This window comes from Lissotriton helveticus, chromosome 3_1 (assembly GCF_964261635.1).
Source record: "Lissotriton helveticus chromosome 3_1, aLisHel1.1, whole genome shotgun sequence".
In the NCBI taxonomy this organism is placed as follows: domain Eukaryota; kingdom Metazoa; phylum Chordata; class Amphibia; order Caudata; family Salamandridae; genus Lissotriton; species Lissotriton helveticus.
Window position 1 is genome coordinate 1,851,636,905 of NC_136061.1, and position 12,560 is coordinate 1,851,649,464.

At 41.3% G+C, this 12,560-nt stretch overlaps 1 protein-coding gene across 5 annotated transcripts in view; it reads right to left on the reverse strand.

The window, feature by feature from the left end:
• Positions 1–12,560, reverse strand: part of TSPAN4 (tetraspanin 4) — a 2,988,612-nt gene that overhangs the window by 1,101,922 nt on the left and 1,874,130 nt on the right. Inside the window, exon 1 of one of the 5 annotated variants that reach the window (XM_078682793.1) lies at positions 1,797–2,114. The exons of the other annotated variants lie outside the window; for them this stretch is intronic. The gene's annotated coding sequence lies outside the window, so the exon portion shown is untranslated. Of the gene's footprint in view, positions 1–1,796; positions 2,115–12,560 lie in introns of those variants that run through there. 5 annotated transcript variants of the gene reach the window in all.

Below are 12,560 nucleotides of genomic sequence, written 5' to 3' on the forward strand. Positions count from 1 at the left end.
AAAGTGCATTCACCACAATGCCCAACAGAACGCTAGGGGATCGTGTAAAATACTCTCCTGACTGTCCAAACCAGCCACACCATTGCCCTTAGCATCACCAAGGATCAATTTCTTGAAGACGACCCTTCCACTACATAAAGTGAGTGCCAAGCGTTGCTTTCATGACGGGCGATCTCCCTGTCACTCATTGCAAAAGGATCATTTCAAGAAGTTTGCTCACCCACTGTGCAGACATTGCCAATACGTGCTTCAGGAAGCAGACTCCTCCCACGTCACACGAATTGCCAAGGGATGGTTCCATGAGTTTCCACGAAGGGAACTCAACCACTGTCCCAGACACTGTCACCAGATGATTTTATGAAGGTGGCTTAGTCCTTCCAAAAATTAATCGAAACATGAGGGGGGTACATCTTACTTTGCTTAACTGAGTTTCAAGCAATATTTCTTGGACTGTTTATATTGAAATTTGTAACTTTAAAAAAAATGATCTTAATTGGCTTTTAAGTGATTAATATATTCGGCATTAGTCTTGAGTTTAATCTTGTTTAAAATATTTATGTAAATTCATTTGGTTATGTAATTTTTATACTGCAACAATGTGTATTTTATGTACTACTTTTATGACTTAATTGTCCAATAAAGTTTATGAATGGAAGCTGACTCACCCACTGCCCTACATATTCTGAATACATGGTTTCAAGAAGCAGTTCCCCCACATGGTCTCACGCATTGCCAAGGGATGGTTCCAAGTTCCATGAGGGGGACCCACTCCACTGTCTCAGGCATTGCAGATTTTCACTATCAAACTGGTGCAGGACCTTCAGTGACACCTGTAGATCATTATTGCTGAAGATTCCTGCATGTTTAGTGCATATCCAAGGGCATCTACAATGTCACCTTCAGCAACTGGAGAACCAAACCACATAAATATATTTTGGAAACATACAACCCTCTACAATCGGGAAACAACCTTTACAACGCAACTTTTACAACGCACTACCATTACAACAAAACTTGTAAATGTAGGAATTTGTAAAGCGCACAGCTACCTCCACCGGAGGTGTCCTGGCGCTATCCGTATACCGCTTAGGAACCCTTCCTGGCTTTCCTGGGAAATGTCCACTCCTGGGCACCCCCCAGGTGCAGCCAGGCATCCCAGCGCTTTTGGGGCCGTTGTGGAGACTAAGCAAGCTATTGCCCAGAGTTGCAGCGTGGGACCCATGATCAGAACAGGCACTGAGGCGAGAATATCCAGTCAGGGGAATTAATGAGCCGGAGACCAGCCGAGGCGGGAATCGAACCCTAGTCCCTGGCCAGAGCTCTGCATCAAGGTCTGCCTGCTCTAACCATTGAGCCACACTTCTCCACTTTTACAACGCAACATCCATTACAACGCATGCCATTACAACGCATGACACTACAACGCATGTCATTACAACGCAGTCATTACAACGCATACCATTACAACGCATAACATTACCATACAACACTTACCCTACTGTTCCATCCCCTTGAGTTAGAATAGTAATTTTTACCCATACACTATCCAACACTTACCCTACTGTTGCACCCCCTGGAGTTAGAATAGTAATTTTTACCCCTACACTATCCAACACTTACCCTACTGTTGCACCCCCTGGAGTTACAATAGTATTTTTTACCCCTACACTATCTAACACTTACCCTACTGTTGTAAAGGTATGCGTTGTAAAAGTGTGCGTTGTAACGTCATACATCCCTACAATCCCAGTCCTCAAACAAGTAAATCACATAGCAGTCCATATGCACACACACACCTCAGGCGTGGACGTTGACTCATGCACCGGGAACCCACAACGTCGTGTTGCTTGCTGCCCGCGTCTTAGGAGGACGGTCTCCAGGGATAAGGCTCAATGCAAGACTGGGGGTCGAGGATCAGGACTCCAGCAGCGTGCAAGTGACCGGCAGCAGTTACAGACCAAGAAGGGGTCGTGCTGGGCCTGCCGGGAAGGTTCAGCTGCAATGCCTGAGAGCAGTGCAGGCTTGGAATTGCGTCACAATGACTTTGTGGTTCTGCATATCTGGGCCAAGGAATGGAGGGACAGCCCCTGAGCTGCTGCTATAGGGACAGAGAAGGTGAGATCCCGGAGGAGGAACAACCGAGGTCTGTCTGCGCGAGGAAAGCGGCAAGAGGGTCCTAAGTATCCCCGGAATCAGAGGCACGCCTGGCAGACACCGCGAGGGAGGGAACTGGAACTGTTTCTGGGACAGTGACACGTGGAAGGCACGTGACTCACACGGGAGCAGCAAGGCCTAGGAATAGAACGGGCCCGGGTGTGCAGCAGGCACTGCTTACAAGGACTTAGGAGCAAACAGCAGACGGCGCGCAGACGCGAACAGACGCTGTTTGTGGGAAGCCGTGAGCTGGGTAGAGGCAGGCGAAGAGACCCATTCACGAGATGCCATCTACGGCCTGGCGTGCATTACATAATCTCTTGGCGTGCCGCACAACATTCAGTGATACCCTGGCACACTGCTCGAGCATTCTCCACACATCATATAATACAGAAATGTTCAAAATCCATGTATTTCTGCAGTGTTCTGGCTCGCGCTGCTCTACCCTGCCACCTCATCATAGTACAGAGAAAATACATTGAAAGCCCCGAGATTGCGCTGTACATGGCCGCTAGTTTGATAGTGACAGAATACTCAGCATTTAGGAAAACTCTCAAAAACATGGCTATTTCAAATATAATTATAATGTATTGGAAAGTGCTGCAAAGAGCCACACGATTTGCAAATGTATTAAATGAAATAAAAATGGATTCCTGTGGTTATTTTTAGTGGTTTTGTGTCATAACTAGTGTATGCGTCTTATCTGTACAACATGATTGGGCTGCACATCACAGATGCTCTCAGCATTTCCATTAAAATGTTCATACCATAATACATAACCTAGCAGAATTCAAGGCTTTCCCATGCCTTTTGATACAATATACGGACATCATCCGTGTTACTTAAACTATAAACAACCAGCGAAGCCTGTGGTCCACCTTTCATTTAAATAAAAATGTTTTGCCGTTTCATATATAGCACGAACTCGACCTGAAGGTATTGGAGTGCTTTACATGAGCACCAGTTATTTTACGCAAGGACACATTCATTTCTTGGTAGGCACGGGGAGAGTAAGTGATTTGCCCAGAATCACAGGTAGCTGAGCAGACACTGAGCCTTGAACCTGGTACCCCAGCTCCAAAGTCGGCAGCTCTGGCCATAAGGCCACAACCTCTCCAAAGAGCCAGCTTCGTCCCTGGTGCCAGGTTTGTACATTTGCCTTTTGGATTGTTTTTGCTTTAACAAAGATGGGAGCCTCACCAATTATGGGCGGCCATTTTTCTTAGAGTGGCCTGACCTAGGAATAGACCGCCTGCCATTGCAGAACGCGGTTGAGAGCTGGCCATGACATTCTGTGAGCGGCACCCTCTGAAGCAGAGCTGAGGCCAGTGACTAGAGCGCATGTCTGAAGGACAGGGTCTGCAGAGTAGGGTCAGAGCACAAGGCGGGGCTCCTTTTAGCTTCTGCACTGGAAAGTATGCTATTTATGCATCCCTGCAGGAGGACGGACCTACAGCCACTCTTAATTAATTGATCTCCATGATGGAGAGCGGTGTTCCAGGCTGCTGACCAATTTGGAGATCCCTGCAAAAGCTGTATCAGAGGTAGAATTCGCTTGTTTCAGCCCTTCGATCTTGGTTACAGGGATCCCAAGAAGACACATTCATCTGAGAGTTCAGAGGATTGCTGTTGAACAGGAGGGCTGCCTTTCGTGGGTTCCATTTCAGGACCACAATATCTTTTGGGAGCAATAGGAGAATTTGTTTCGCCTATCATTCAAGAAGTGAATGCTGTTCAACCTTTCAAGGGTTGATCGAGGGCTGATTGAATGTTTTCACCCCATGAATTGTAATCGAAATAGCATTTATAGCACTTTCTCACACAGGCAAGACTTTGAAGCGATTTGCAGCAAGTAGAACACCGCTTTGGAACCCAGGGATAGAGGTAGTTTGGTGGTAAATTATTCTGTTTCTTCTTTTTCGTTACTGTAGATTCATAGTGTTACGTCTGTGCTCTCAAGCTCTCAAGCATTTTCTCTAGTTTTATGATAGATGTACCTTAACAGAGGTAAAATAATAAATGTAACGTGAGTCACTAGAGGTAAAAGGGTGATGCCCCTTGTTAGATGAAGTAGTAGATCAATTGCAAGAGGTTTCAAACTAGGTATGGGAATTCATGGAAGTTTGAAAATCTTTGGATGAGCCAACAAGTGCAAAACGAACAAGATATCTGCCAGAAGAAAGCAGACAGTAAGTAGCAATCAGGATGGGTGTTGGTCGTGTTTTTTATGTATGTATTCATATGTAATCTACCCTGTGTAGTACATTTACTGGCTGACATGGTGAATAGGCAAACGTAGTACCTTTACTAAAAGTGTAAAAATAAATTCACAAATAGATTTACTCACACATACATTAACCTCTGTGAATAGGCCCCTGTATTTATGTATACATATAAATCTATATTCACAATCCTTTCTCCACATCAAAAAAGAAGATGCCACTCAAAGAACAGTAATTGCAAGAAGTTGTAATCAAATATCACACCATAATCCGATTGTTTTGCAGCATTATAATGTGATACTGCATTGTGTGAAACAAAGACGCAGAAGTTGATCCTGTGCCATGGTAGTGTACATCGAAGTTCTGGTGTATGCCAGAAAACACCAGTGTGAAGAATGCTTTAGGGTCCCACTGTTATGCAAGAGGTAGAATTACCCAAATGGGTGGTACAAGTCCTGTGTATGTGTACAATATGCTTCTTCTTAGGTGGATGGTACCTGTAAAATCAGGTTGTTCTACCTTAAATATTCTTACAAATAGTAAAGTTGCTGGAAGGGTGAGGCAAATGGGGTAAACACAAGCTCAAATTTGAAACGAAAATGACAACAGTATAAAAAATTAACCGGGAATGAGGCCAATAGATGGTGGGAAGTGGTCCCCTTACAGAGTTCCTTGGGGATGCAGATTTTTTTCAGTCCTTCCATACGAAAACCAAACCCAAAACAATTGGAGGAGTGGGCATCACTCATGGCCAAGACATGCACAGGAATGATGGAGATACTGTTAAAATATACATGGACAGAATTGAAATCAGTAACGGACACGTTGGATCAGCTTGAAAACGAGCAGGATGCTCATTTGGAACACGACATGGTGAAATCCTTTTAGAGAAAATGGCACTAAGATTAACCAAGTATGAGATGAAGTAGAAAAAGAAATGCAAATGCTAAAGGGCTACACAGAGGATCACATATTGGCCTTTGATAGAAAATACAACCACATGAGAAATGATGTGAGAAAAGTAACCAATCTAAGGTAATACAATTTACTCACCTTAGCATCAAGCTTGGGTGCAGCCATGCTCTGAATAACCATGTTTTTATTTCCACCCTAGTGTGTCATCAATTCATCTTCCAGTGCACACTACAGAACCTGCATACATCTGCAATGTGAGCATCGGTGGTGGACGAAGCCATGGATGCAAACGATATATATATATATATGTCCACACAACCTCCACAGCGGAAGTAACAGGGCCGGCAGGAATTGTATCACGAAGAAGTTTATTTTTCAAGATTATTTACACAGCATGAAACAAAGCCCACGCGTTCCGGTATCTCGTAATACCTTGTTCACGGCTAATCATTACTTGTGTAAGATTGTTTTTTTAAACCATTCAAACAACAGGAAATACTGGTCACATCACTTCCTGTCTCTTTCCGATTTCTCCACATTGAATTCTGGGAGTTGTATTTTCTTATTAACAATCTGTACATTATTTACAAAAAACACATGGCAATATACTTTTTATATATCCTTTTTCATTGATGAGTTCCTTTTGTTATTTGTATTGACCCATTCATTCTATGTATTGCCTGTATTTACCAGACAAAAAAATAACTTTTTAAAATAATATTGACATCCTCCTCCCTCTAGTGGGACTAATCTCTTTTCTTTGTGTATATGTTCTATACCTCAACCTAATGCAAAACTTTACATTTTTATAACTGTTGTTATATATATGCACATTAGTTGCTTCTCATGATTTTACAATTCACAGCATTGGTTTGAGTGTATTACCCATTACTTTCATGGATTGGATATCTGTTTTTGCCCTCTAGTGGGCCCATTCAAACATTACACTCAACATTAAACCATTTTTTATATCCTTTTGGGTCCTGTGAAACAAATGGGAACTCTATCAATTTTCTAGTACTTGCGGTGTTATTCAATGGAGAAGCTATACTCTAATATTTACAAGTGAATATACAGTTCTTCTGACTGATTCAAGCCAAAAGGGGTCATTGTTCTCAGATTTAGGATGTGTCGTGATTCTCTCTGGCGCAATTTATTCAAGCGATTTCCACCTCTTTCGTTTGGTGGGATGGTTTCTATCCCATAGAATTTTAAAGCTTTCCAGTTGGCATTATGATGGCTCTCCATGTGCTTCGCAACCGCATTGTTTCTGTCTTTGTTTTTGGTTGCTCGCACATGTTCCAATATGCGTTTTTTTAAATCGCATATGGTGCTTCCCACATATTTCATCAAGCATGGACATTCAATCACGTATATCGTGTATTGGCTTTTGCGTGTGATTAGATCTCTTATCTGCCAAACTTTATTATTTGCCATCATCACTTCCGTTGTTGGTTTGGCAATTTCACACACTTTGCAGTTGTTGCATTTTATGAAGCCTTTTGTTTTGAGCCATGTATTTTTGGAAGCTTTAGCTCTTAAATGACTATGCACCAAACGATCCTTTATGTTTTTTGCTCTCCGATACGTGATTACTGGATGGGGCCCCATTTTTTCTCCAATAGAAGTATCAAGTTGCAAAATTTCCCAATTTTTCTTGATGACATTTGCAATTTGTTTTGATTCCAGGCTATAATCCAAAATAAGCCTGATGGGTTCCTCTTTGCTTTCTAGATGGTTATTTTTTGCAGTTAGGCAATCCTGCCAGGTTTTTTGGTTTGCCCTGTTCCAACATTTATTTACAGTTGTTTTTGCATATTTCCTTTGTCTGAAACGTTTTATTGTTATGGCACTGTTCTTTTTCCATTCCTCATCCTCACTCCAAATTCGTCGTAACCTTAAGAATTCTCTATAAGGTATGTTTGTTATTTGTGATGGTCGGTGGAAACTTGTTGCTTCCAATGTGGCATTGGTTGCTGTTTTCTTTCTATGTAACGTTGTTTCTAAAATGTTATTTTTTACATAGATCTCCACATCTAGAAAAATTGCTTTATCATTACTTATTTCACAGGTGAACTTTAAATTCGGTTAGCTGGTGTTCAGGATGTTGAAGTATTCTTGGGATTCTTCTTTGCTTCCATCCCAGATGATTAGGAGATCATCTATGAATCTCATCCATTTTACTATTCGCCTGGTATATGTGGCATTACTGATGTTCCATGCTCTCTCAACTTCCCACCATCCCATCGCTAAGCACGCATAACTGGGGCTGAAAGAAAACCCCATTGCTGCTCCGTTGCGTTGTCGATAAAGATCCTCTCCAAAAAGGAAGATATTGTTCGTGAGGCATAGGGTGACCATGTCCACCAACATGGTATTATGTGCCTTGAAGTGTATGTTTCTGTCTTGTAGGAAATACTGGCAAGCTTGGAGGCCCATATCGTTATCGATGTTTGTATATAGTGCGACCACATCCATGGTTATCAGGAGGTAATTATCTTTCCATGTCACATCCTGCAATGTCCCTAGAAGATCAGTTGTATCCTTGATATAGGATTTAAGGTGTGCCACATACGGAATTAGGAAATTATCGATGAAGTTAGCCATAGGTTCTAATAAAGAACCCTTTGCTGATAAAATGGGTCTTCCTGGTGGTTCCTTTTGATTTTTATGTAGTTTTGGGAGGAAATATATAGTTGCTAAAATTGGAAAGTCCACAGTAAGATATTTTCTTCCTTCTTCATCAATTAATTTATCGGATAACCATCCTTTGAGTTTCCCATCAATTTTACTTTTGATTTCCGTAGTTGTGTTTTGATTCAGTTTTTCATAGTATTGGTCATCAGTTAATTGACGTGTGGCTTCCTTCATATATCATTTCTTGTCCCACAGGACTATATTTCCTCCTTTGTCCGCCATTTTTATTTCCACTTGATGGTCATTCGCTAGTTTTTCCAAGGCCTCTCTCAATCTTTGTTAGGTTGTCTTGATATTTCGATTTTTTTATTTTGTACAAGTCATGGATTTCAGCTTCTTGAAAAATATCTATTTTGTTTCCTGGTGGCACTTGTGGGTAAAATCTCGATTTTGGTTTTTTTACCACTTAAACCTGCCCCCAACTGCCTGCATGCTGTTTCCAGGGGGATTTCCTCACCCTCCTCCGCATTCATATTCAGGAGCGTTAGGTAAGCATCTGATTCTTTTGCCAATAAAGTTGTAGTTATATTTGGTGTGTTTTTGATTTCTTTTTTTCGATATTTGTTGTCCTGAAAATATTTAGCCAGCTTTATTTTTCGGATATACAGGTAAAGGTCTATCCTTGTCTGAGCAAGGTCCATTCTCTGTGTTGAACAATAGTTTATACCTTTTTTCAGGAGCGAGATCTCAGGTATAGTCAGTTCATGTTCTGAAAGGTTTGCCACTTGGAGTTCATCCAACCCAATCCCGGTCTCTGATTCTCCTTCGGATTCATTTATCCTGTGACTTTTTTCTGTCTCATCCTACCTTGGCCCCACCCCTACCCCGTGCCTAGAGGCGCGCAATTTGGGGGTGTGGTTTGACGTAGGACTCACTTTTGGCCCCCAGATTAATCGGGTGGTGGGAGTCTGCTTCGGGTTTCTGAAGCGGCTGAGAAAGGTCCTGGACTTACTCCCGCTGGAAGCACGTCAAACCCTGGTGCATGCCCTGGTAACAGCTAGGGCGGACTACGGGAACCTGTTGTACCTGGGGGCGCCAGAAAAAAGCATGGCCCGGCTGCAAGTGCTCCAGAATGCGGCAGCACGTCTGATACTCAGACTGCCTAAAAGGGCGCCTTCCAAGGCGGCCCTTCAGCAGCTACACTGGCTTCCCGTAAGGAGAAGAGTGGAGTATAAAGCCCTCTGTACCTGTCATCGTATTTTGAATGGCAGGGCACCCGCCCCCCTGACGAATTTGATCAAAGCGTACATACCTACACGGGCGCTTAGATCAACAGGGGGTGGCCTATTGAGGACCCCAAGAATTAAGAAGGCCCGCATGGGAGGCAGGTCTTTCAGATATTTGGCGGCAACAATCTGGAACAAACTGCCAACGGACCTGCGTCTGGAACTAGAGGAGGCCAGATTCCGGAAAAAATTAAAAACTTATCTTTATAGCAAATAATGGCTCGTGCTGTTTTGTGTTCCCTGTCATCTGCCTACTCCCACTTTTAGCGCGTGGACACGCCGGTGTGCGTAAGCGCAGCGCTCAATAAATGTCCCAATAATAATAATAATAATACTCCTTGTTTTCGTACCAATCTTTTCTTCTGGGGCGCTTGCTTCTCCGCCCTATCCGTGTTTGGATTTCTGCTTCCCTGTTGCCATCGTCCTTCTCTTCCTCTTCCTCGAAATTGCCTTTGCGCCATCGGAGTCTGTTCCCCCTGTCGTTGTTGGAGAACAAGGTGCATGTCCCCTAAAAAATTCCTCCTTGTGATGTCTGTTGGCAAGTCTTCTTCACTTTGCTCAGCTGAGGTTATTGAGGATTGGCTACTCGATGCACTGCCTTCATTTCTCCACTGACCCTGTTGTTTGAACGGATCAAATTTCCGTGCAAAAGTGAAGATTCGCCCCTCAGAGTAATCTATTGTGTCCCGTACGAATTTGTTATGTTTCCGTTGTCTGACTGCATCTTCATGTTTATCGATTTGTTTCTCAAAATCTTCTTTGAATTTTGCCATATCAGGATTCAAATTTATTAGTTCTATTTCTTTTTCCACCTCCTGTAATTCCAACTTTATTTTCTCCAGAGCCAGTTCAATATGTTTGACCAATATTTCTATCAAACCCAAAGAAGACCTTAGTGTGTATTCTCCCCAGTCCTCAAGCAAGGCATATGTTGCATCTTGCTGGCTAGGCAGTAACATTATTCTCAAGCCTCTTGGAACTCGCCGTACTTCTAAATATGTGCGTAATATTATCAGCTCCCATGTCTTGTTTATTTCCTTTTTACTCAGTCTTTCCCATGATCTTAATTTACTTTTTATATCCGTTTTTCCAGGCATACTTAGTTTGTCTTGATCTTTTTCACTTTCAATATTTCCTTTATCAAACATTGTTTCCACTTGTTCTTTCCGTTTCGCTTCTCTTTTTTTCCATTCTTATGCCGTGTGCATGTATTCTCAGACTCTCGCTGATTATTTCCAAACTTCAAAAAGGAGTGTGATTGTTCCTGCCGTCAATGGCTTCGTTTACTATGTGGCTCTTTTCGGTTAAATTGGTTGCTTCGTCCGCATTGAGACAATGTTGCAAAGAATTAAAATACCGATTCCCACTAGAAACGCTGCCTATAGCGGTCTTAGCTGTAATCGCTGTAATGGCGTTTGCTTTCCGGAGCCAAAAACAGTGCTTGGGGATTCGAACAAACCCGCTGCGAGGGTTAAACGCGCTTACCTCCGAGAGAGCTCTTCTGGATGGTTTCAAGCGTTTTCCCTCTCGTTCAGCAGGTCCGCTATTGAATCTCCGTGTTCACTCTTTGATGATGTTTTTTCTTACGGCGAGCACCAGCCGAGTATTATATCAAAACCCTTTTGGCTTGAATCAGTCAGAAGAACTGTATATTCACTTGTAAATATTAGAGTATAGCTTCTCCATTGAGTAACACCGCAAGTACTAGAAAATTGATAGAGTTCCCATTTGTTTCACAGGACCCAAAAGGATATAAAAATGGTTTAATGTTGAGTGTAATGTTTGAATGGGCCCACTAGAGGGCAAAAACAGATTTCTAATCCATGAAAGTAATGGGTAATACACTCACACCAATGCTGTGAATTGTAAAATCATGAGAAGCAACTAATGTGCATATATATATAACAACAGTTATAAAAATGTAAAGTTTTGCATTAGGTTGAGGTATAAAACATATACACAAAGAAAAGAGATTAGTCCCACTAGAGGGAGGAGGATGTCGATATTATTAAAAAAAAGTTATTTTTTTGTCTGGTAAATACAGGCAATACATAGAATGAATGGGTCAATACAAATAACAAAAGGAACTCATCAATGAAAAAGGATATATAAAAAGTATATTGCGATGTGTTTTTTGTAAATAATGTATAGATTGTTAATAAGAAAATACAACTCCCAGAATTCAATGTGGAAAGAGACAGGAAGTTATGTGACCAGTATTTCCTGTTGTTTGAATGGTTTAAAAAAAACAATCTTACACAAGTAATGATTAGCCGTGAACAAGGTATTACGAGATACCGGAACGCGTGGGCTTTGTTTCATGCTGTGTAAATAATCTTGGAAAATAAACTTCTTCGTGATACAATTCCTGCTGGTGTGCGGCCCTGTTACTTCCGCTGTGGATGTTTTGTGGACATGTCATGCGGTGCGGTTCGACCACGAGGGCAACGCACCCGGTTGTGCAGCGCTTGATGCCGAGGGAATGGAACCGCTTTTGTTTTGATATATATATATATATATATATATATATATATATATGTATATATATATATATATTTCCAGTCTCTGTTTCACTGGTATATCGCCACCACCACAGATACACGGACCACCACGAAGCAGATAGTATTTAGTAGGTAGGTTTATTATCTTCCAAAGGTCTTATTTCTGCATGACGCGTTTCGGGCACAGAATGCCCTTGATCACACGTCGACAAAGTTTTACAAACCACATTAAATACTAGTTTCATTGGTGAGTTTTAGCACGTGATGCAATTAAAAGTGAAAACATACTTAAGAGTGCAATAAGTGCATGAATTACAGGGATCAAACGTATTTCGCGCATATTAGCATTTCTTACATGGATAACGACAATATCAGAAATTTAATGTATTCTTAAATTCAGCAGTTACTTGTTTTGATTATTTAAGGCATAAATGCACAAAAATAACAAGGTGCAAATTCTAGCAATAAATAAGCATAGTAAATATATACACATTACAATTCAATAACAATAGTATGTTAAAAATTCATTGTAATTAAAACCTGTTATTATAAAACATATAAATATGGTACAAAAATATATATTCTATTGGATAACATGTGCAAATATACGCATAAATGTGCAACATATTGCAAGGTTTTCAGTGCAAATAAGTGCAAATCAATTTTAAGCATAAATGCCCAAAAAACACTTCATGTGTAACACTATGCTGAAGAGAACCTCATAAATGAGTTTATATCGCTATGATATGCCGATTGTAAGAATATATAGAAATTGGTGCTATATAAAGATAAAAGTAAAAGTAAAAGTAAAAACAAGGTTATTGGGCAACATACGATCCCGAATG